The 21,528-nt window shown below is 43.7% G+C and overlaps 1 long non-coding RNA gene across 1 annotated transcript; it reads right to left on the reverse strand.

Annotated features, from left to right (window-relative positions):
• Positions 1-1,152: 1,152 nt before the first annotated feature.
• LOC117520199 lies at positions 1,153-20,832 on the reverse strand. The gene is made up of 4 exons (XR_004563565.1): positions 20,695-20,832; positions 10,723-10,786; positions 8,417-8,539; positions 1,153-1,407 (listed from the first exon to the last, which is right to left on the reverse strand). It is a non-coding gene; the product is annotated as an uncharacterized LOC117520199 (long non-coding RNA).
• Between the last annotated feature and the right edge of the window lie 696 nt (positions 20,833-21,528).

Here is a 21,528-nt window from a genome sequence, read left to right on the forward strand (position 1 = left end):
CCATGGAAAATTTACATGTCTGTGATCGGTGAAACTGCATATCATAATCAACGAGTCAGAGACACCCCCCCCCCCCCCCCGCCCCTTTGTTAAAATTCTCATCGCATCTGCTTTGATCTCATATTTGGCCTTTTGTTAGCCCAGTTGATGGAATCCTGTCATGGTGATGGAGAACATTAATCCCAGTCCTCTTGAGACCCTGAAATGCATCATCTTTGTCCTCTGTAAGGGATGAGAGTTTCACAGCTTCATTTCAAAATAATACGGTAGTGCAGTTTTATTTGGAGCCCTGCGTGATATCGCTGGATTTGACCACTTCCGGGGACAGCCTGCCATTGGGCAACACAAACACAGCATAACTTCACACGGAAAAATGGTGAACTGTTTTTGGCTGCAATCATCAAAGCAGTCGCGAAAACTGCAGATTTTTTTTTTTTTTTTTTGGTTTCCAGTGGAAAAGGGAAGACAAGGCAAATGGGAGAGGTCGTGTCGGTAAGCTTTAGCCGGCACACCTTGGCAGAATAGCTGTGGTTTCTCGCCTGCACAACTGCTTCGACACGTTTGTGCTCCGGGTCTTCCTCCACATCGTCACTTTTTCTTTGCATTTTAATTTTGTTTGCCATGTAATTTGCCCTAAAACTCAGAGACAGTGCTGTGTGTCTTATGGGAACATAGGAGGGCTGTGCCCGGATGTAGGATTATTGCATCATATTTTAACCCTTTAGCCACCACCCTCAAACAAGACTGTGCTGCCTGAGTAAAAAATGCAATGCCTTGATCTTTCTGTGTCTGTGTGAAGAGTGTTAACTGACTGCCATGCATGAGTGTTTGTCTGAGATGCAGCTGGTTTGAGCTGGCTGTTGATCTCACATGCAAATTCCTGACACCTGTCATCTGCAGCATTTAGGAAGGTAAATGAAAAACTGTCCACAACTGAACATTTACCATCATGCACACTGACACATTTTTGCACAGGTGTGATCTTTCTCTGCATGAAGTGTGTGATTTGCGTTTGTAATGTGTTTTAGTATCAACTCAATGTTGTTACACATATTAAATATGAATAATCAACAAAGTACATTTTTTCCTCAAACCATGATTTGTTAAGTCTGGACCCCTGTGAATACTGAATCACCCCAGTTTGTCCACCTGAAAAAAAGCAACAACAAAACATTTCTGTCAAATGTTTTATTTGCATGCAAAGATTACAAGGATAGACTTTGTTCTGCAGGGCAGCACTGTTACATCATCATGCAGAGGACAGCTTCAACAGCTAAAATCAAGTTAGGTCCCACACTGAAGAGTTTTAGTTGCACAGGTCAGTGCTGCAACAAATGGCGAAAGAACCAGGTGTTTTGATGAAGCCCTGACACACATCCATGTTCATGCACATACGGAATGAAGATTCTGAAACGGGAAATGAAATGGATGAAACTGTATGTGACAAAAACAAAAAATAATATCAGAAAAATACATTGCAAGTTTTGTTTCATTTGGCTTCTTATTATAAACATTTAGAACATTCATTTTAACACTGTGACAGATTGCATTTAGTTTCATAACATAAAGAAGAAGTAAGTCCTTTATAGGCCTTGAGGTCCATTGGTACACATGCTTATCTCCAGACTCCGCAGTGTAGCAAAGATGCCCAAGACATCTTTACAGAACCAAAGGTTGGCTCCCCCTTTAACAAAGCACTGACTCTGTATATCATTTGGCTTTGTGCCAGGCACCAAGAGTCTTCCACCCCTTTTCACAAAGTGTCTGAAGAGAGCTAAAACATTTCCTGGCTGAATTTATGACACCTCAGGACACTCCAACAGACAGTCCCTATCTTGGATAATGAATCAATGGACTCTTGTTCCAAGCTGCACTCTTGTTCTGGTCAACACTGGTTCATAAGGAATTTATTAGACAGTTTATTGAAACTTGTCCAATTAAGAGAACTTTCAAACCCATAACAGGGCATTTTCTGTAGGTAATATCTCAGTAAATAAAAGATGCCTCCTGTCTGTCAAACTGAGACACTTGACAGACATGTCCACAAGTATGGACCCACAGTGTCTCCTTCTGAATCAGTTTTGAAAGGACACAGACTTCTCACCATGCAAATGTACTTTTAACAGAGAAAGAAAGAAAAATTTAATTCCTCCTTCTGTATTATTGTACTCAATCAAAGACAACATTTATATTCCAATTTAATCCTTTACATCAGTGCCACCAACTCCAGCAGGTGATTTCACTGATGAACTCATCCCACCTGCTCAAAGTGATGTTAATCAGTGAACCTGCAAACTCCCAGCTCATCCCTGCAGCGCCATTTGGGTTCCATCTGTGGACCTATTGTAATTTTTGGCTGCTGGTGTCTAAGGGCCACTGTTCTGAAAAGACCCCACTGCCGTGGCTGTTGACCACTGAGCCCTCGCAGTCAGAGGAGATCCCATGGCCTGTTGCCTTGCTAACGGCTCACTGGCTCACTCGTCTCTGAAGCCTGCTAGCCCACTGTCTGCTAGAGTCTGCTAACTGGAGCTGCCACAGTCACTGTAGAAACATGTGCATGCCAGCTAGGAGTTTTGTGTGGTGCACCATACAGTTCCATGGTCATTTTACTTTTGATACATCAGAATGCTGGCGTGAAGACAGACATACACCACGATTTTGTGCGAATGCAGACTTTGTACATGAGGCCCCAGGAAACCAGACCGGAGCCCGGTTTTATAAAGCAACCTAATCTTGTTTAGCTGAATAAACTCACTAGTTGCCTAGTTTTTTGATGTTAGATGTTGCAACAAGCACTTAGTCAGCTGACGTTTCACGTTACCCAATTAAACTTTTAGCCTGGTACAGAGGAGGCTGATCTTATTTCAGTCAATAAAACTTCAGTGTCTTACATCAAAAAATGGCAGGTACCATGTACCACCACTTGATGGAACACTCAAAAGGACCCCTACATCACTTGTTTTCCTTCAATAGGAGAGCTTCGTCTGCTTTTGGCTGTGGTTGTAGCAGACGACTGTCATGATGTGTTTGGGACAGTTCTAACATCTCTTTTAGGGCATCTAAATCTAAATCTTAATCATCTCTTTTAGGCTGAGCAGCAATGTGTGCACAAAAAGGTTGATGAAAGTGTAGAAGTCTGGCGGGCCAAGTGAAGGCAGCATAGAGTGCACGCTCCCAACTGAGTAATTCATTTACCCCATTTTTCTAACTCGAAAATGGGAAAATATTGGTTCTAAAGAAGCGGGTACTATTCTAAAGAAGAAAAATGCCGACAAAACATAAGAAAAATGCAGCACGTGAACGCAGCGAGGCGAGTGAAGATACTCTGTCGCAAGCTAGCAACAATATGGAGGATGAGCCACAAGGTAGCACTGACAAGAAAGACCGCCCTGCTAATATGGACATGATACTAAGAGAGTTACGTGATTTCAGAAAAGACACGAATGAGCAGTTTAATGCAATGAGAGAAGAAGTAAATGGCTTCGGCAAAAGGCTGGACGAAGCAGAGGACCGCTTAAATGAAGTGGAGACCTGGGTGCAACATTCGGAAGAGCTGCTAAGGGAGCTAACTAAACAACAAATGCGGTATGAGACAAAGATGCTGGACCTCGAGAGCCGCTCACGGCGGGAGAACATCAGGATATATGGAGTGAAGGAGGGAGAAGAGGACTCATTTCCATCTGTGATTAACTTTGTGGAGATGTTGTTTGAAAAAGCTTTGGGTCTCTCATCTCCTTCCACATTGGGGATTGAAAGAGCGCACCGTGCTATTGCCGAAAAACCACCTGAAGGAGCCGCGCCTCGCTCATTTATTGTCAAATTTGCAAGTTATCGCACCAAAGAGGATATACTCAAACGAGCTTGGCAAGCGAAAGGATTTGACTTCAAGGGGAAAAAAGTGCACGTGGACAATGACTATGCCCCAGAAATACAGTGAAGAAAGAAAGAGTATATGGCGGCCAAGGCTGTACTTAAGGAGAACAATATTAGATTCTAGTCACCCTTCCCAGCCAGGCTGAGAGTGTATTATAGTGACGTACAACACAGCGCATGAAGCTACGGCGGATATGGTGACAAGGGGACTGTCGGTGAAAGTGGTGAAGGATCGATCTACACTTCTGGACCAAATCGATCAGCAGTCATGGCAAACAAAGAGTAAGAAGATGAAGCAAGGTAGCACGGCACAAAAGCAGCACTTCAGAGAGCGGCTCCAGGAGTTCAGGCATAGAGATGACGCAAACTAACAAAAGTGCGGCTTACACAGAGACATTATATATGAGGAAATATGTTCTGTCTTTTTTATCCATTTTATTTTTTATTTCATTTGTTAAATTGTTTCACTGTTTTGTTATACTAATTTGTTGGGGATTGATGGCATTTATAAGTTGATTATGTCGGGTTAGTGAAAGATATAGGGACACCACGGACCTACGCATTGTCAGTCAGCGGGCTGCAGGGGGCACTCTTCCACAGGTTGTTATTTTTCACTGTTCCTTCTATCAAATACTACCTTCTTTTTTTTGGGTTGTTGTTTACCAGGGGTGTACGTTTTATTTTATCAAAGATATTAAGGTTCAGATTTAAATGCCTATATCATGCAGAGTAATAAAACTACTAAGATTGTATCTTATAATGTAAACAGGTTGGGTAATCCTATTAAGAGGGGTAAGATTATATATGTCTAAGTTGAAAAAAGAAGAAATAGAAGTGGCTCTCTTGCAGGAAACTCATTTGTCACAGCCAGAACATGAAAAACTCATAAAATGGAAATTTAACCAATTCTCATCTGCTTGTTCTCGGGGCTCTAAAAGAGGAGTGGTAATCCTAATTTCAAAGAGGCTTAATTTTGAGTGTATTCAAGAGAAAAGAGATAAGGAGGGGAGATTTGTAATGGTGAAGGGATACTTGGAAGGTATTTTGACTACTTTTTTGAACATATATGCTCCCCCGGGGTCAGAGTTTAAATTTTATAAAAATATTTTTGAATTAATTACAGTAGAGGTACAGGGCACTCTGATTTTGGGAGGGGACTTAAACATTCGACTCAATCCAGTGCTGGATTCGTCTAACCCTCACTGCTCAGAGCCAAATAAAATAATTAAGTTTATTAAATTAATTCTTAAAGAATTGGGCCTTCTGGACATGTGGAGGGAGTTGAACCCAACTAGAAAAGATTACACTTTTTACTCCCACCCACACTCTTTCTACTCTAGCCTGGACTATTTCTTAATGTTCCAAAAAGATTTTAATAGAGTGGTTAGTTGTGAGATAGGAGTAATGGACTTATCGGACCACACTCCAGTGTATTTGGAAGTAACATTTGGGAATAGAAAGAGAGACACACGTTGGAGATTAAACACAGGTATTCTACCCCCATTTAGAGAACAGATCAGGGAAGATATTACGAATTATCTGATCGAGAATGATAATGAGGAAGTTTCACCAATTATGCTTTAAAAGCTGTCCTGAGGGGGAAACTTATAGGCTATAGCTCCAATCTAAAAAAGACAAGAAATGAGACATTTAAAAAAACTCCAATCACAATTAAAAATAATGGAAAATGACCATAAAATTACTATGAATAAAAATTTGTCCTTAGAAATACAAAAAAAGAAAAACGAAATTAATGACATTCTCTCAAGTGAAATAAAGAAAAATATGGTATTTTTACAACAAAGATATTACGAGGTAGGGGGTAAATCAGCAAAACTGTTAGCCTATAAATTGAAAAAACAACAATTAGAAAATACAATTCATAAAATTAAAGATCCTCAAACAACCGAGTTAATTTATAAATGGGAAGATATTCAACATATTTTTTTTAACTTTCTATAAAGAACTATACACACAATCAAAAACTGATGAAAAAAAAACATGTCTTTCCTGAATACACTAATTCTACCGAAAGTGAGCGAAAATCAAAATAAAAACTTGATGACTGAAATAACTGAACTTGAAATTAAGAAGGTCATTTCCAATTTGAAACCAAATAAAGCTCCGGGACCAGACGGTTTTCCTTCAGAGTGGTACAAAGAGATGAAAGACCTCTTTGTGTCTTTAATGAAAACCACATTTAATTTTATTTTACAGACAGGTGTAACTCCCCCATCATGGAACGAGGCTACTATCTCCTTAATAGCCAAAGAGGGAAAGGACAAGCTTGATTGTGGAAATTATCGTCCAATTAGTGTACTTAATCAAGATTACAAGATATTCACACACATTCTTGCCAAAAGAATGGAGAATATTCTCACTGAGATAATTAGCCTGGACCAGACAGGCTTTATTAAGCAGAGACAGACACAGGACAATATCCGACGAACACTACATATAACTGATCACGTAACAGAAGAAAATATTGAAATGATCCTCATTGGTCTTGATGCTGAAAAAGCCTTTGGTTGGGTAAACTAGGCATTTTTATATAAATTTGGTCACAATTTGGACAATTTGGTTTTCATCGGTCGTTTATTGTAGTCATCCAAGCATTATACAGGACATATAGGCAGCCAAGGATTTAAATACATCATATATTAAACAAAGATGGGAAAGGGAATCAAAGGTGGTGATTTCTGATGTTACTTGGTCTAAATATTGTGCATTTCAATGGAAAATATCCAGCTGTAATGTTTGGAGATGTTTTGGTTGGAAAAGCTTGTGTAGATATTTTATCACTCCAGCACAAACCAAATATTATTCAAGCTCCTCCAGTTGTTGGAGAAACTGCGGAGCCCAGAGTGCAAAACACTTCCATTTGTTTTGGTCATGTCCACTCGTCAATAGCTTTTGGATTTGTATTCATTCTGAAATGGAAAAAAATTTGGGTCTGAAGTTCCCTTTTAATTGGGACAAACTTCTTTTTGGACTTTTACATTCAGTGGACACAGACAAAGAAACCAGATGTCTATACGGCATGTTAAGTACGGCAGCTCGTAAAGCAATCACCAAAAAGTGGATGAGCTCCCACGCTCCATCTTTAGAGGACTGGCACAGGATTGTTTACGGACTATTCACAATGGAACGAATTACATTTTCCGGGAGATTACAATCGGACAAATTCGAAGAGGTTTGGAGCAAATGGAGGAGTTACATTTCTGCCAGGCATCCTGAATTTGTATGACACTCTGTATTCTCATTTTAAATTGAATGTTTTGAATGTTGTTTTTTTTAAGTACACCCCTGCATGTTCTTTGCTCTATGTTCTAAAATTTTTTTGTGTGTGTGTATCTCTGTAAAAATATTTTGTTAAACTTTAAAAAAAAAAAAAAAAAAAAAAGAAAGTGTAGAAGAAGAAACTGAGGAGTGAAACTGCTAGGCTAAGTGCTAAGCACATCGTTCTGCAGTTCGTATGAGTCTGTAAATGTTAATAAAGCCAGTTAACAAAACAAAGGTTGGATAGTTCATGACAATGACCAACCCAGAAGTAATCAAAACGTTCGCACATGGAGCCATCGCTCGGCAACAGCACGCACCATGCCGTTATGCCCGTGAAAACAGTCGACTAAGGTAAGAAAGCTAATCTACAGGTTTAGCCATCGATGTGAAACTGTGATTAGAGGGATAATGTTGTTTGACTAACTGTAGTCCACTAAGAAAGTTTAGTAGACTGAAAGATTGGGTTGCTTTATGGAAACCGGGCCCGGATCGCTTCACTTCACCCGACGCAGATAAGTGATCCTTCAAGTGTTCTGGTGGTCTTTGCTATCAGTGATGCTAAGTGGCTTAGTTAATTTTGTTAATAATAATAACCATCATCATTTTGTTACCAAAAATTCACCACTAAATTCCAACCAAGTTTATAATCTTTAACCCCATTCTTTCCTCTTTTCCCTTCTCAGCCTCATCTCATAAAACAATGAATCATTATCCATATTCACAAAATCTCAGTCAAGGGTTTGCTACCTGTAAATATATAAATAAATGTTTTATATATATATATATATATATATATATATATATATATATATATATATATATATATATATATATATATATATATAGTGTGTGTGTGTGTGTGTGTGTGTGTATACTGTAGCAAATGGTAAATGGGGTGGTTGTTTGTAAGCTTTTGCTTCAGCCTACACCCCTTCGGCTGCACTGAACTGGAGAACTGGAAAATGCCTATGAGTTTTGTTTTTGTTTTGTTTAATGAGAGATTTTTTTTATTTTGTTTGTTGTTGGTAAGTATGTGTGTGTGCGACAAATAAATTCATTCATTCATTCATTCATTCAATGTTTTCATTAATATTTGACTTGAGGCTTTTATTTTTGTGAACTTCCTGATTGAGTTTTGGGGTTGTTTAAGTTAATTTGGTTTATCGGTGGGGGGTGCGCAAAGGGACTGGTCTGTGCACTTGTACTAAATCATTTGACTCAACAGAATGTTTTTGTGGTGCACACTCCACAGCAGACTTACGCAGTGGGCTTTGGAACACGACAGCACCACAGGCATTTTGAAAACCTGAACATTGCTGAACACTGGTTGGTGAGCAGAGGGTCGATGACTTTGATGTGCAGAAGTTACATTTCAGTGCCTCACCTGAAAACACACATAAAAGACATTCACAAATCATATTTAAATCCATTTGCATGACAACAGCTGAATATAGCAAGTAGCCAAAAAGAAGTAGAGAAGCTTGAATCTTCGACTGGACTGGGTTGCTGTACACGAGGACGTTTTGCTTCAAATTGCAGAAGCTTCCTCAGCTAAAATTCTTGCTCTGGTAGTCTGACTTCTGTCTTGACCCTTGTAGAGAAGAACAAACAGGAGCCACAAAAGCTGGAGTTTTAAACTTAACCAGACCCCCCCCCCCCCCCCCCCCCCACCACCGAGAGGCAGACTGCTATTGGCTAGTGACTAAACAGTTGCTTTAATTAGCACCCATTGTGCTCTAGTTATCACCCTCCTAATGACAGGGTAGATGTCCCTCCTAACGATGGGAGTGACGCCATGAGTCATTCACGTCATCAGGAGACGCGTCAGGAGAGCCGTCAGGAGAGGGGTCAGTCCCGTCGTTGGGAGGGACAGCTACCCTGTCATTAGGAAAAACAAAACAGACTAATTTTAACATTATTTTATTTCTTTGTGGCTGTAATTTAATCAGCAAGACTCAGTTGGGAGAGGAGCTCTCATGGTGTAGCTGTGTGTACAGAGGGACTTTTCTTCATCTTTAGACGCTGTTTTAGATTTATAAAAGGACACTTTATGTGGATTATTTTTTCAGATGAATCCCACTGAAACTAATAGGTAAGGATTTATATTTACTACATGTATTTTACTCTGCCGATCAATGCATTAATGGATGTATTTCGGTTGTTTAAGCCGCAGGGTTCAAAGCATGTGAAAGAAGCAGCAGCTTTTTGCTCGTAAATGATGATGTATCTAATACCAAGATAAACTGTGACTTGTAATACTGTGTTTTTCTGCTTTTGAAAGATGATGACAGTGTTTGCGGTTTTATTTTTTTTATTTATTCATTTTTCATGTATTCTTTGTATTTGTGATCCTTGAATTTACCCAGCAGCCCCTGCGACGCTTAAAGTGAAACTGGTTTATCAGAAGCCGACAGTGTCATCTGATGTGGCCGCGTCCAAATCAATACTAATAGTTATTGGTTATCTGTAATAAGGATACATTTTTTAGCAGTTTATCTGTATCATAAAAGATACATTTTAGTTATCTGATTAATGTTATTGAAGCTAACATTTTGGTTAGCTGTGCCCAATACTGGGTTTGTGGGGTCTCTGATGAGGCTTGCTGCTCTGCTTAGGAGATGTGATGTTTTCCAGGGAGGAAAATGACCAACAGATTATTTTTTGTGGCTTTTCCACAACAGAGCCTTCTCGTCTGCAGACTCAGAAGTAACATTTTTGATGCTGTTAGTTGCAGCATTTCAAATAGTTATGGAAAAGTTTCACATAATTCTGCAAAGGCATTTTCAAATGTACAAGATGGAATGGATTTTAGATTCACTCAATCAACTACAGGTTGGTGAAATAAAGAGCACCCTTGTTTGATTCCTCCTGCAGTGTTTTTTTTTAAGTCTCCTATCTGAGTGCAGTGGGATAGATTAAAGCTGTCAGTTAATGAATCCCCTAGAGTTGACCTTCAAACTGTTAAGAGCAAATGGATCAAATACGTATGCTTGAAACAATTTGATCCATGCATCTTCTCCTCCCAGGGACTGGACTTGATATTTTTAATGGTGTGTGCGTACTCACTTATTGGTGTGTCCTCACATCACAAATGTTTAAAAATTTCCCACTGGCTCAAAATGGGCTACAACTCTACTTTTACCAGCCATTACACCACATTTCAGGCCCCTCTTGGGGTTTTTATGCCACAGACATAGCAATCATGTCAAATACCTGCAAAGGGAACCCAGCTTTACTCACTTACCCAACTGGGCAAGTAAAAAAATAAATAAAAACTTCTTTATACTGGCCCATGTATAGACTCAGTGGAGTGAATGTGAGACAATATGTGTCCCGTGACGCTGTTGAAATGTTGCTTTCAAACATCATGTTCTTACACCATAAATACCACGCTCACATTTGAGTTTCGTCCTATGAAAACAAAATAATCACAACTCGATGCTGAGTTACGAGGGTAGGCTGAAAAGTTCTAAGGCTCACTATAATGCAGTTAATGCATTACTCCTTCATGGGGAGCCTTAGAACTTTTCAGCCTACCCTCGTATATCAAGTCACAAACACACCTACCTTGACACAGAAGTATCAAGATGAGGATGGAACCCACTGCAGCTCTCATTGTTTCAAATGTATCCTACAATTTAAACAAGCAGTAAAAATAATTAATAATCACAGTAACAGACAGTAATAGGAGTTCATATATATATATATATATATATATATATATATATATATATATATATATATATATATATATATATATATATATATATATATATATATATATATATATATTTACGAGGGCTGTCAATAAAGTATAGGTCCTTTTTATCTTTTTCAAAAACTATATGGATTTCATTCATATGTTTTTACATCAGACATGCTTGAACCCTCGTGCGCATGCGTGAGTTTTTCCACGCCTGTCGGTGACGTCATTCGCCTGTGAGCACTCCTTGTGGGATGAGTTGTCCAGCCCCTCGTCGGAATTCCTTTGTCTGAGAAGTTGCTGAGAGACTGGCGCTTTGTTTGATCAAAATTTTTTCTAAACCTGTGAGACACATCGAAGTGGACACGGTTCGAAAAATTAAGCTGGTTTTCAGTGAAAATTTTAACGGCTGATGAGAGATTTTGAGGTGATACTGTCGCTTTAAGGACTTCCCACGGTGCGAGACGTCGCGCAGCGCTCTCAGGCGCCATCGTCAGCCTGTTTCAAGCTGAAAACCTCCACATTTCAGGCTCTATTGATCCAGGATGTCGTGAGAGAACAGAGAAGTTTCAGAAGAAGTCGGTTTCAGCATTTTATCCGGATATTCCACTGTTAAAGGAGATTTGTTGTGTGGGCCGCTGAAGAGGAGGTACTGCTGGCCCACCACCACCAGAGGGCGCCCTGCTTGGAGTGCGGGCTCCAAGCACGAGAGGGCGCCAGACCCAGAAGAAGTGACAGCTGTCACTCATCCTCTGCACCAGCTGTCACTCGTTATCATCACTACCATAAAAGCCGGACTGCAACTCCACCTCCCCGCCGAGAAATCGACTACCAGTACCAAGGTACACTTCTCTGCTGTGATTATTGTGAATAATAATCTGATCTGTTTTGCAGCTGTTTTTCCTGTTGGTATTCCTTATCTGGGATTTTTGGCGTTTGGTGTGACTGCGACGGCTTCGCCTCACACCCCAAAACCGATAAGTGGTTGACCAGGAGCTGCACGAGTGTGTGTGATTTGGAGGTGGAGGTGCTCCCTCCCAATTGTGTTTGGACTGTAAATTACTGAGTGTGCGGACTCACACTCATACATCATCTTTCTGTTTTCTGCCAGCAGTACCAGGGTCGACAGCCGAAGACAGAGGCCACCTGGGGACTCGGGACTTGGCGGCTCCGGTGTTCTTCAGACCGTTGGTGGTGGAGGCCGTGTGGGACGCGGCTTCTCTCTCGTCGGGCGTCTTCTATCTTCGAGCCTGCCCACACGTCACCTGGTGTTTATTGACTGTGAGAATTACGACACATTTAGTTGTGTATTATCACAACATTAAATTGTTACCTTTTGGCTTACTCATTGTCCGTTCATTTGCGCCCCCTGTTGTGGGTCCGTGCTACGACACCTTCCCAACAGGATTTCTCGGCCATCGTCATGGACTCCGAGGGGCGTCAACTTCAGCTTGAACGGCCAATGGAAGAGCCAGGAGCGCAGGCGTCAGCGGGAGGCGGGTTGAGTGAGCTGCAGCAGATCTTAACCGCCTTCAAGGCCCGGTTAGAATTAGTGACCGAGCAGAGTGTCCTCCTTAATCGGAGGGTGGAGGCTCTCACCGCCAGGGTGGAAGCGCGTGATCAGGGCGCTGCTGCAGCCACTCCTCTGGCTGGTCCTGGGCCCGTATCAAACGTTCCACTGGTCGTTCAACGAACCCCCCCACCGTCCCCTGAAGCATACATAAGCCCTCCGGAACCGTACAGGGGCTGTGTCGAGACGTGCGCGGACTTCCTCATGCAGAGGGACTGCCCTAAAACGGTCAAACTACAACGCCCGTCCTTAGAAACTGGGCTAAGGGTGGGTCATAACACGCACGCGGGAAAACCCCGCAAATCTGCACGAATCCCAGTAACCATCCTTTGTGGGGATTTAACCCTTCATGCCCCAGCACTGATAGACACAGGGTCTGAAGGGAATCTGCTGGACAGCAGATGGGTAAAGGAAGTAGGGCTCCCTCTGGTGGCTCTGCCGGCACCATTGCAGGTGCGAGCACTAGATGGCACCCTGCTTCCATTAATCACACATCAGACACAACCAGTGACTTTGGTTGTGTCTGGGAATCACAGGGAGGAGATAGTGTTCCATGTAACACCTTCTACCTCCCGAGTGATTTTGGGCTTTCCATGGATGGTGAAGCACAATCCCCGGATTGATTGGCCGTCTGGGGTTGTGACGCAGTGGAGCGAAACCTGCCACCGGGAGTGCTTAGGATCCTCGGTTCCTCCCGGCACTACGGCTAATGAGGAGGTCAAAGTTCCCCCCAATCTATCGGCGGTGCCAAAGGAGTACCACGATCTTGCTGACATTTTCAGCAAAGATCTGGCACTCACTCTTCCCCCGCACCGACCGTATGATTGTGCCATCGATTTGGTCCCGGGCGCTGAGTACCCATGTCCAGCATGTACGTCAGGTCCTACAGCGGTTGTTGGAGAACCGGCTGTTTGTGAAGGGCGAGAAGTGCGAGTTCCACCGCACTTCTTTGTCCTTCCTGGGGTTCATCATCTCCTCCAACTCCGTCGCCCCTGATCCGGCTAAGGTTGTGGCGGTGAGAGATTGGCCCCAACCAACAAGCCGCAGGAAACTACAGCAGTTCCTAGGCTTTGCAAATTTCTACAGGAGGTTCATTAAAAGTTACAGTCAGGTAGTTAGCCCCCTGACTGCCCTGACCTCCACCAAGGTCCCCTTCGCCTGGTCGGATCGGTGCGAAGCCGCGTTCCAGGAGTTGAAACGCCGGTTCTCGACTGCACCAGTTCTGGTGCAGCCTGATCCTGACCGCCAGTACATAGTAGAGGTGGACGCCTCTGACTCAGGGATAGGAGCCGTGCTGTCCCAGAGCGTGGAGGCTGATAAAGTCCTCCATCCTTGTGCCTTTTATTCCCGCAGGTTGACCCCAGCTGAACGGAACTATGACGTCGGCAATCTGGAACTTCTTGCGGTGAGAGAGGCTCTTGAAGAGTGGAGACACCTGCTGGAGGGGGCATCGTTGCCCTTCACGGTTTTCACTGACCATCGGAACCTGGAGTACATCCGGACCGCCAAGCGGCTGAACCCCAGGCAAGCCCGCTGGTCTCTGTTCTTCGGGCGCTTTGACTTCCAGATCACGTATCGCCCCGGGACCAAGAACCAAAAACCAGATGCATTGTCCCGGGTACACGAAGAAGAAGCCAAAGCGGGGCTGTCGAACCCCACCGAGACCATCATCCCCGAGTCCACTGTCGTGGCCACCCTCCCCTGGGACGTGGAGAAGACCGTCCGGGAGGCCCTGACAAGGAGCCCGGACCCGGGGACTGGCCCCAAGAACAGACTGTACGTCCCACCAGAGGCAAGAGCTGCCGTATTGGACTTCTGTCACGGATCCAAGCTCTCCTGTCATCCCGGAGTGCGTAGGACCGTGGCAGTAGTCCAGCAGCGCTTCTGGTGGGCGTCCCTGGAAACCGACGTCCGGGACTACGTCCAGGCCTGTACCATCTGCGCCAGGGGCAAGGCAGACCATCGGAGGACGACGGGACTCCTCCAGCCCCTGCCGGTGCCTCATCGCCCCTGGTCTCACATCGGCCTGGACTTCATCACGGGCCTCCCGCCGTCCCAGGGCAACACCGTTATTCTCACGATAGTGGACCGGTTCTCCAAGGCGGCCCACTTCGTGGCCCTCCCGAAGCTCCCGACAGCCCAGGAGACGGCAGACCTTCTGGTCCACCACGTCATGCGGCTGCATGGGATACCATCGGACATTGTATCAGATCGTGGTCCCCAGTTCTCTTCGCAGGTGTGGAAGAGTTTCTGTAAGGAGCTGGGGGCCACCGTGAGTCTCTCGTCCGGGTACCACCCCCAGACCAATGGCCAGGCAGAGCGGGCTAACCAGGAGTTGGAACAGGCCCTTCGCTGCGTCACCTCCGCGCACCCGGCGGCCTGGAGTCACCATCTGGCCTGGATCGAGTATGCCCATAACAGCCAAGTCTCGTCTGCTACCAGCCTCTCCCCTTTTGAGGCTTGTTTGGGGTTCCAGCCCCCATTGTTCCCGCTGGTGGAGGGAGAGGTCGGTGTGCCCTCGGTCCAGGCCCACCTCAGGAGGTGCCGCCGGGTGTGGCGGACCGCCCGCTCTGCCCTGTTAAAAGCCCGGACGAGGGCCAAGACCCATGCGGACCGCCGACGTTCCCCGGCCCCAACATACCAGCCCGGGCAGGAGGTGTGGCTCTCGACCAAGGACATCCCTTTGTGTGTCGACTCCCCAAAACTAAAGGACAGATTCATCGGACCCTTTCGTATCCTCAAGATCATCAACCCGGCCGCAGTGAAGCTTCAACTCCCGGCTTCACTGCGGATTCACCCTGTCTTTCATGTTTCCCATCTCAAACCACACCACACCTCGCCCCTCTGTACTCCGGGACCTACGCCGCCTCCTGCCCGGCTCATTGACGGGGAGCCTGCCTGGACAGTCCGCAGGCTCCTGGACGTCCGTCGTAAGGGCCGGGGTTTCCAATATCTGGTGGACTGGGAGGGGTATGGACCTGAAGAACGCTCCTGGGTGAAGAGGAGCTTCATCCTGGACCCGGCCCTCCTGGCCGAATTCTACACAAGACATCCGGACAAGCCTGGTCGGACGCCAGGAGGCGCCCGTTGAGGGGGGGGTCCTGTTGTGTGGGCCGCTGAAGAGGAGGTACTGCTGGCCCACCACCACCAGAGGGCGCCCTGCTTGGAGTGCGGGCTCCAAGCACGAGAGGGCGCCAGACCCAGAAGAAGTGACAGCTGTCACTCATCCTCTGCACCAGCTGTCACTCGTTATCATCACTACCATAAAAGCCGGACTGCAACTCCACCTCCCCGCCGAGAAATCAACTACCAGTACCAAGGTACACTTCTCTGCTGTGATTATTGCGAATAATAATCTGATCTGTTTTGCAGCTGTTTTTCCTGTTGGTATTCCTTATCTGGGATTTTTGGCGTTTGGTGTGACTGCGACGGCTTCGCCTCACACCCCAAAACCGATAAGTGGTTGACCAGGAGCTGCACGAGTGTGTGTGATTTGGAGGTGGAGGTGCTCCCTCCCAACTGTGTTTGGACTGTAAATTACTGAGTGTGCGGACTCACACTCATACATCATCTTTCTGTTTTCTGCCAGCAGTACCAGGGTCGACAGCCGAAGACAGAGGCCACCTGGGGACTCGGGACTTGGCGGCTCCGGTGTTCTTCAGACCGTTGGTGGTGGAGGCCGTGTGGGACGCGGCTTCTCTCTCGTCGGGCGTCTTCTATCTTCGAGCCTGCCCACACGTCACCTGGTGTTTATTGACTGTGAGAATTACGACACATTTAGTTGTGTATTATCACAACATTAAATTGTTACCTTTTGGCTTACTCATTGTCCGTTCATTTGCGCCCCCTGTTGTGGGTCCGTGCTACGACACCTTCCCAACAAGATTTTTTTAATGAAAGACGTGCGGACAGGTCCGCGCATCGGGACGCAGCCGACGCGGTGCGGCGGCACAGGAAAAACACCTCCGTGTTGATAACCATTTGTAAAATCCAGGCGGCTTTTGATGGCTTTCAGTGGAGTGAGTATATGAGAAATTGTTTAACAGCTGGACATGTTCCAACTTGTCCTTAAGGCTTCCAACAGAGGTGTTTTTCCTGTGGCGGAGCGTCGCGGCGGCTGCGAGTCGACGCTGCAATCCGACGCTGCAATCCGTCCGCACGTCTTTCTTTCCGACGAGGGGCTGGATGACTCCTCCCACAAGGAGTGCTCACAGGCGAATGACGTCACCGACAGGCGTGGAAAAACTCACGCATGCGCACAAGGGTTCAAGCATGTCTGACGTAAAAAACATATGAATGAAATCCATATAGTTTTTGAAAAAAATAAAAAGGACCTATACTTTATTGACAGACCTCGTATATATATATATATATATATATATACGAGGTCTGTCAATAAAGTATAGGTCCTTTTTATTTATATATATATATATATATATAAACAAGCTAACTAGAGCATGTCACAGGAAATAATGACATTGTAAGTGCAGAGTAATAAGCCAGATTGGAGTTCTGAGTGTGCATGTGCGAGTTGAGCTTCCTATAGTGGCAGCTCGGGATAAACAAATGTTGTTTGTCAATGGTTAAGCATTGTTGAATTGAATTAAAACTGTGGAATTGTTGCTTTTATGACTTTCGCCTGATTATTTTTTATTGTCTGTGCAAATTAATAAAGTTGTGGATGTGCAACGGCCCTTAGTGGCTGATTCACAGGTATACAGATTATATACAGCCAGATATTTCGATGTTTATATGCTGTAAATTACACCACTGACTTACGCCACTGTGTATTCATGGTACTGGTAGCATCGGCTTTATCATGTTTACCACAGTGTATGATGTTCATATATATGCTTTCAGTTCATCCCATATTTTTGACTCTTTGAATTCATTTGTAATGTTGAGCTCCTCGGTAAAGACCTCTGCACGTTATGTTTGCATTTCATCAACAAAATATTGGAAAAACACTGCAAGACACAGAAACATGTCACATGTCACATGTCAAAGTTAATATTAGATGGACTAATCTGTCCGGGTCCAGAAGAGCGCAGAAGAGGCACAGTCAGCCCCAAAGACCACTCTGCATGTACCGGTAAAGGGGAGTGCTGAGCTCCTGACACCGGTCAGCGACCGAACATCCGGTGCTCAGGTGTGTGTCAAATAATTCTATTCATGCAATTAAAATGTGTTTATGATCACTGAAATGTTTAAGTGTGGTGCATGCACGTACTGAAGTGAAATTCAGTGCTGCAAAACCAGCATTTGTATATGGATTTTCGTCAAAATTTGTTTCCACGTTCCATTTATTTCATCATATAAAACCACTAACTTAAAAAACATGTATTGTATGGCTTTATTTTGATACAAAATGTGCTTTTTCTCAAAACGTAGTGACCAAATCAATTCAAATCAAATCAATTGTATTTATATAGCGTCAAATCACAACAAACAGTTGCCCCAAGGCGCTTTATATTGTAAGGCAAAAGCCATACAATAATTACAGAAAAACCCCAATGGTCAAAACGACCCCCTATGAGCAAGCACTTGGCGACAGTGGGAAGGAAAAACTCCCTTTTAACAGGAAGAAACCTCCAGCAGAACCAGGCTCAGGGAGGGGCAGTCTTCTGCTGGGACTGGTTGGGGCTGAGGGGAGAGAATCAGGAAAGACATGCTGTGGAGGGGAGCAGCGATCAATCACTAATGATTGAAACTAATTCCAACAAAACAAAAACTAATTCATGCATTTATTTCCTCTAGGCTGGACTATTGTAATTCATTATTATCAGGTTGTCCTAAAGTTCCCTAAAAAGCCTTCAGTTAATTCAAATGCTGCAGCTAGAGTACTGACGGGGACTAGAAGGAGAGAGCATATCTCACCCATATTGGCCTCTCTTCATTGGCTTCCTGTTAATTCTAGAATAGAATTTAAAATTCTTCTTCTTACTTATAGGTTTTGAATAATCAGGTCCCATCTTATCTTAGGACCTCGTAGTACCATATCACCCCAATAGAGCGCTTCGCTCTCAGACTGCAGGCTTACTTGTAGTTCCTAGGGTTTGTAAGAGTAGAATGGGAGGCAGAGCCTTCAGCTTTCAGGCTCCTCTCCTGTGGAACCAGCTCCCAATTCAGTCATTAATTAATTAATCATTAGTGATCGATCTCTGCTCCCCTCCACAGCATGTCTTTTTCCTGGTTCTCTCCCTCAGCCCCAACCAGTCCCAGCAGAAGACTGCCCCTCCCTGAGCCTGGTTCTGCTGGAGGTTTCTTCCTGTTAAAAGGGAGTTTTTCCTTCCCACTGTAGCCAAGTGCTTGCTCACAGGGGCCGTTTTGACCGTTGGGGTTTTACATAATTATTGTATGGCCTTGCCTTACAATATAAAGCACCTTGGGGCAACTGTTTGTTGTGATTTGGCACTATATAAAAAAATTGATTGATTGATTGATTGATTAAATGCAGAGTGGTGCATACAGAGCAAAAAGAGAAAGAAACACTCAGTGCATCATGGGAACCCCCCAGCAGTCTAAGTCTATAGCAGCATAACTAAGGGATGGTTCAGGGTTACCTGATCCAGCCCTAACTATAAGCTTTAGCAAAAAGGAAAGTTTTAAGCCTAATCTTAAAAGTAGAGAGGGTGTCTGTCTCCCTGATCTGAATTGGGAGCTGGTTCCACAGGAGAGGAGCCTGAAAGCTGAAGGCTCTGCCTCCCATTCTACTGTTACAAACCCTAGGAACTACAAGTAAACCTGCAGTCTGAGAGCGAAGTGCTCTGTTGGGGTGATATGGTACTATGAGCTAAGATAAGAAGGGACCTGATTATTCAAATCCTTATAAGTAAGAAGAAGAATTTTAAATTCTATTCTAGAATTAACAGGGAGCCAATGAAGAGAAGCCAGTATGGGTAAAATATGCTCTCTCCTTCTAGTCCCTGTCAGACCACTGACCACTGTGACAAGCTGGTCTTTCCTCTTCCCAGCGACTTTTAGCCCCTATTTTCAAAGGTAATTTTTCAAAGGGTCTACTTTCCAGCGTGAAAAGTCTTTCAGAGACATTTTTTTGTCCACGTTTTTGCTTAACACAACTGTGATCAGTCTCTCTCTCAATGAGCACACACGCATCACAACACAACCACGTGCAGCGTGTCATGTTTGTTTATCCCGAGCTGACTTTTTCCTACCCATGGGCCCACACACGCAATCAGAATGCCAATCTCGCTTATAAAGAATAATACAAACGAACGCTCTATGATAAACGGAGACACAAACTGGAAATGGCACAAAAATTCAGCCCCAGTGGAGAAAAAGCGACGGTAGACGAGCACAGACATTAGATGCTGCATTGGTTGCTGAGGCTCATCTTGGAGCAGTCATTGTAGTGATTCTATCACAAGGTCATGAAGGTTTGACTTTATAATCTTATTTTCTTTTTAATCTTTCTAACATAATATGTGTTTAATACCAAGTGTTCCAATACTTTTAGAGGGCACAGTATCCTAAGCTTATGATGACTGCAAAATGAGTGTGGTATTATTACTGTTTTCTTTAAGAATATTTAATTTTCACTGTTGCTGCACTTTGTGTGACATCATAGTCATATCATATATCATACTGATATGACAGTATTGCCATACGATATTTTGGCCATACTGTAGGCGAAAAAAGAAAAATGCTTAAAAAGGCACTGAAAGGTTTTAGCCATGTTCATGCTCCACCAAAGCATTTACTCAAAAAACATCTGAAGGACCTAAATGACATGGTGAGATGCCTAAGAGCTTCGCTTGTCATGTCCGCGACATATACATATTAACATGAAAATTATTTCAATGCCATATGTAAAAATGTCATCGACATGGACAAGCTGTGTGTGGAATGAGATAGCTATGCTGCTGCTGTGGACTGCAGCAGTACAAATCTTTCCCCCACACCTATAGAGTGTGGACAGAAGATAATCATGTAAAATTTTGTGTGTTTATTTTATTTATTGGAAATGACAGTAGAATTGGTATGTGGGACAGGATCACCTCTAAAGTCCAAACATTTGTTCCTATCATCAAAATGTATCCATGCATTTTTCAAATGAATTTAGACAAACCAAGAAGAGTGCACACCAGTTCCTCCCTGTGTAGACTGAGTGAATAAGGACATAAAAAATCTGTAACAATACAAACTACTATAGCAGCATATACACACAATTTTGAATATACTGTAGTATTTTACAAATCGAAAGTTTAATTCCTATTTTATCTGGAGGAAAAAAGAAATATTGTACCTGAATTGTCTTGTTTACCAGATGACTGCGTGCTCTGTGCTTCCCTTCTCTACTGCGGTTTAGTGATTAGGAGGAACTGCTGTCATGTTTCACATAAAGATTTTTTGGAGTTCTGCAAATTGCAACACAGTAAACTCACAGCAGTGCTGCAAGTGGCAAGTTTGTGGAAAGTACCTACTTGCACAGACATGTCTTGGTTGAACAACTGCCCCAGTGTTGCACTGTGTTTTGTACAATGTAATACACAGATACAGGTTTCAGCATCTCTTTAAATGAAAGGCCACAGATAGCAGAGCTGTTACCTAAGGAGGTATAAACGTCTGTCTGTTACTCAATATCCTCTTGAGTATCGCAGTGTGCTGCCCAGTGCATGATGAGAGGCAGGTGACTGGACTTAAAACACACACATCACACAGCCACTGACAACTTCTCACCAAATGACTTACATATGACTTACCTAATGTTTTTTTTTGCTATGTATTTTGCAGCAGTGAGGTAATTAAGAGGAGCTGAGCTCAACTCTTAGGTACCTAGGCACCACCACACCCACACCCACACACACACCCACACACACCCACACCCACACCCACACCCACACACACACACACACACCGAGTTATTATTCCTTAACACTACACAATGGTCCAACCATGAGGCAGAGGTCTTGAAATAGAAAACAAGTTTGACTTATGGTTTTGATTTATAAGTCAAATTATTCCTGATAGAATAACTGATAGAACAGCTGATTAAGGGCATGGCTCCAGTCATTTATGATTAACACCACTTGTGGTGATGATAACTGTGCATACAGCAGACTGAGATTCATAAAAAACA

The sequence above is a fragment of the Thalassophryne amazonica genome, chromosome 1, assembly GCF_902500255.1.
Source record: "Thalassophryne amazonica chromosome 1, fThaAma1.1, whole genome shotgun sequence".
Lineage (NCBI taxonomy): Eukaryota > Metazoa > Chordata > Actinopteri > Batrachoidiformes > Batrachoididae > Thalassophryne > Thalassophryne amazonica.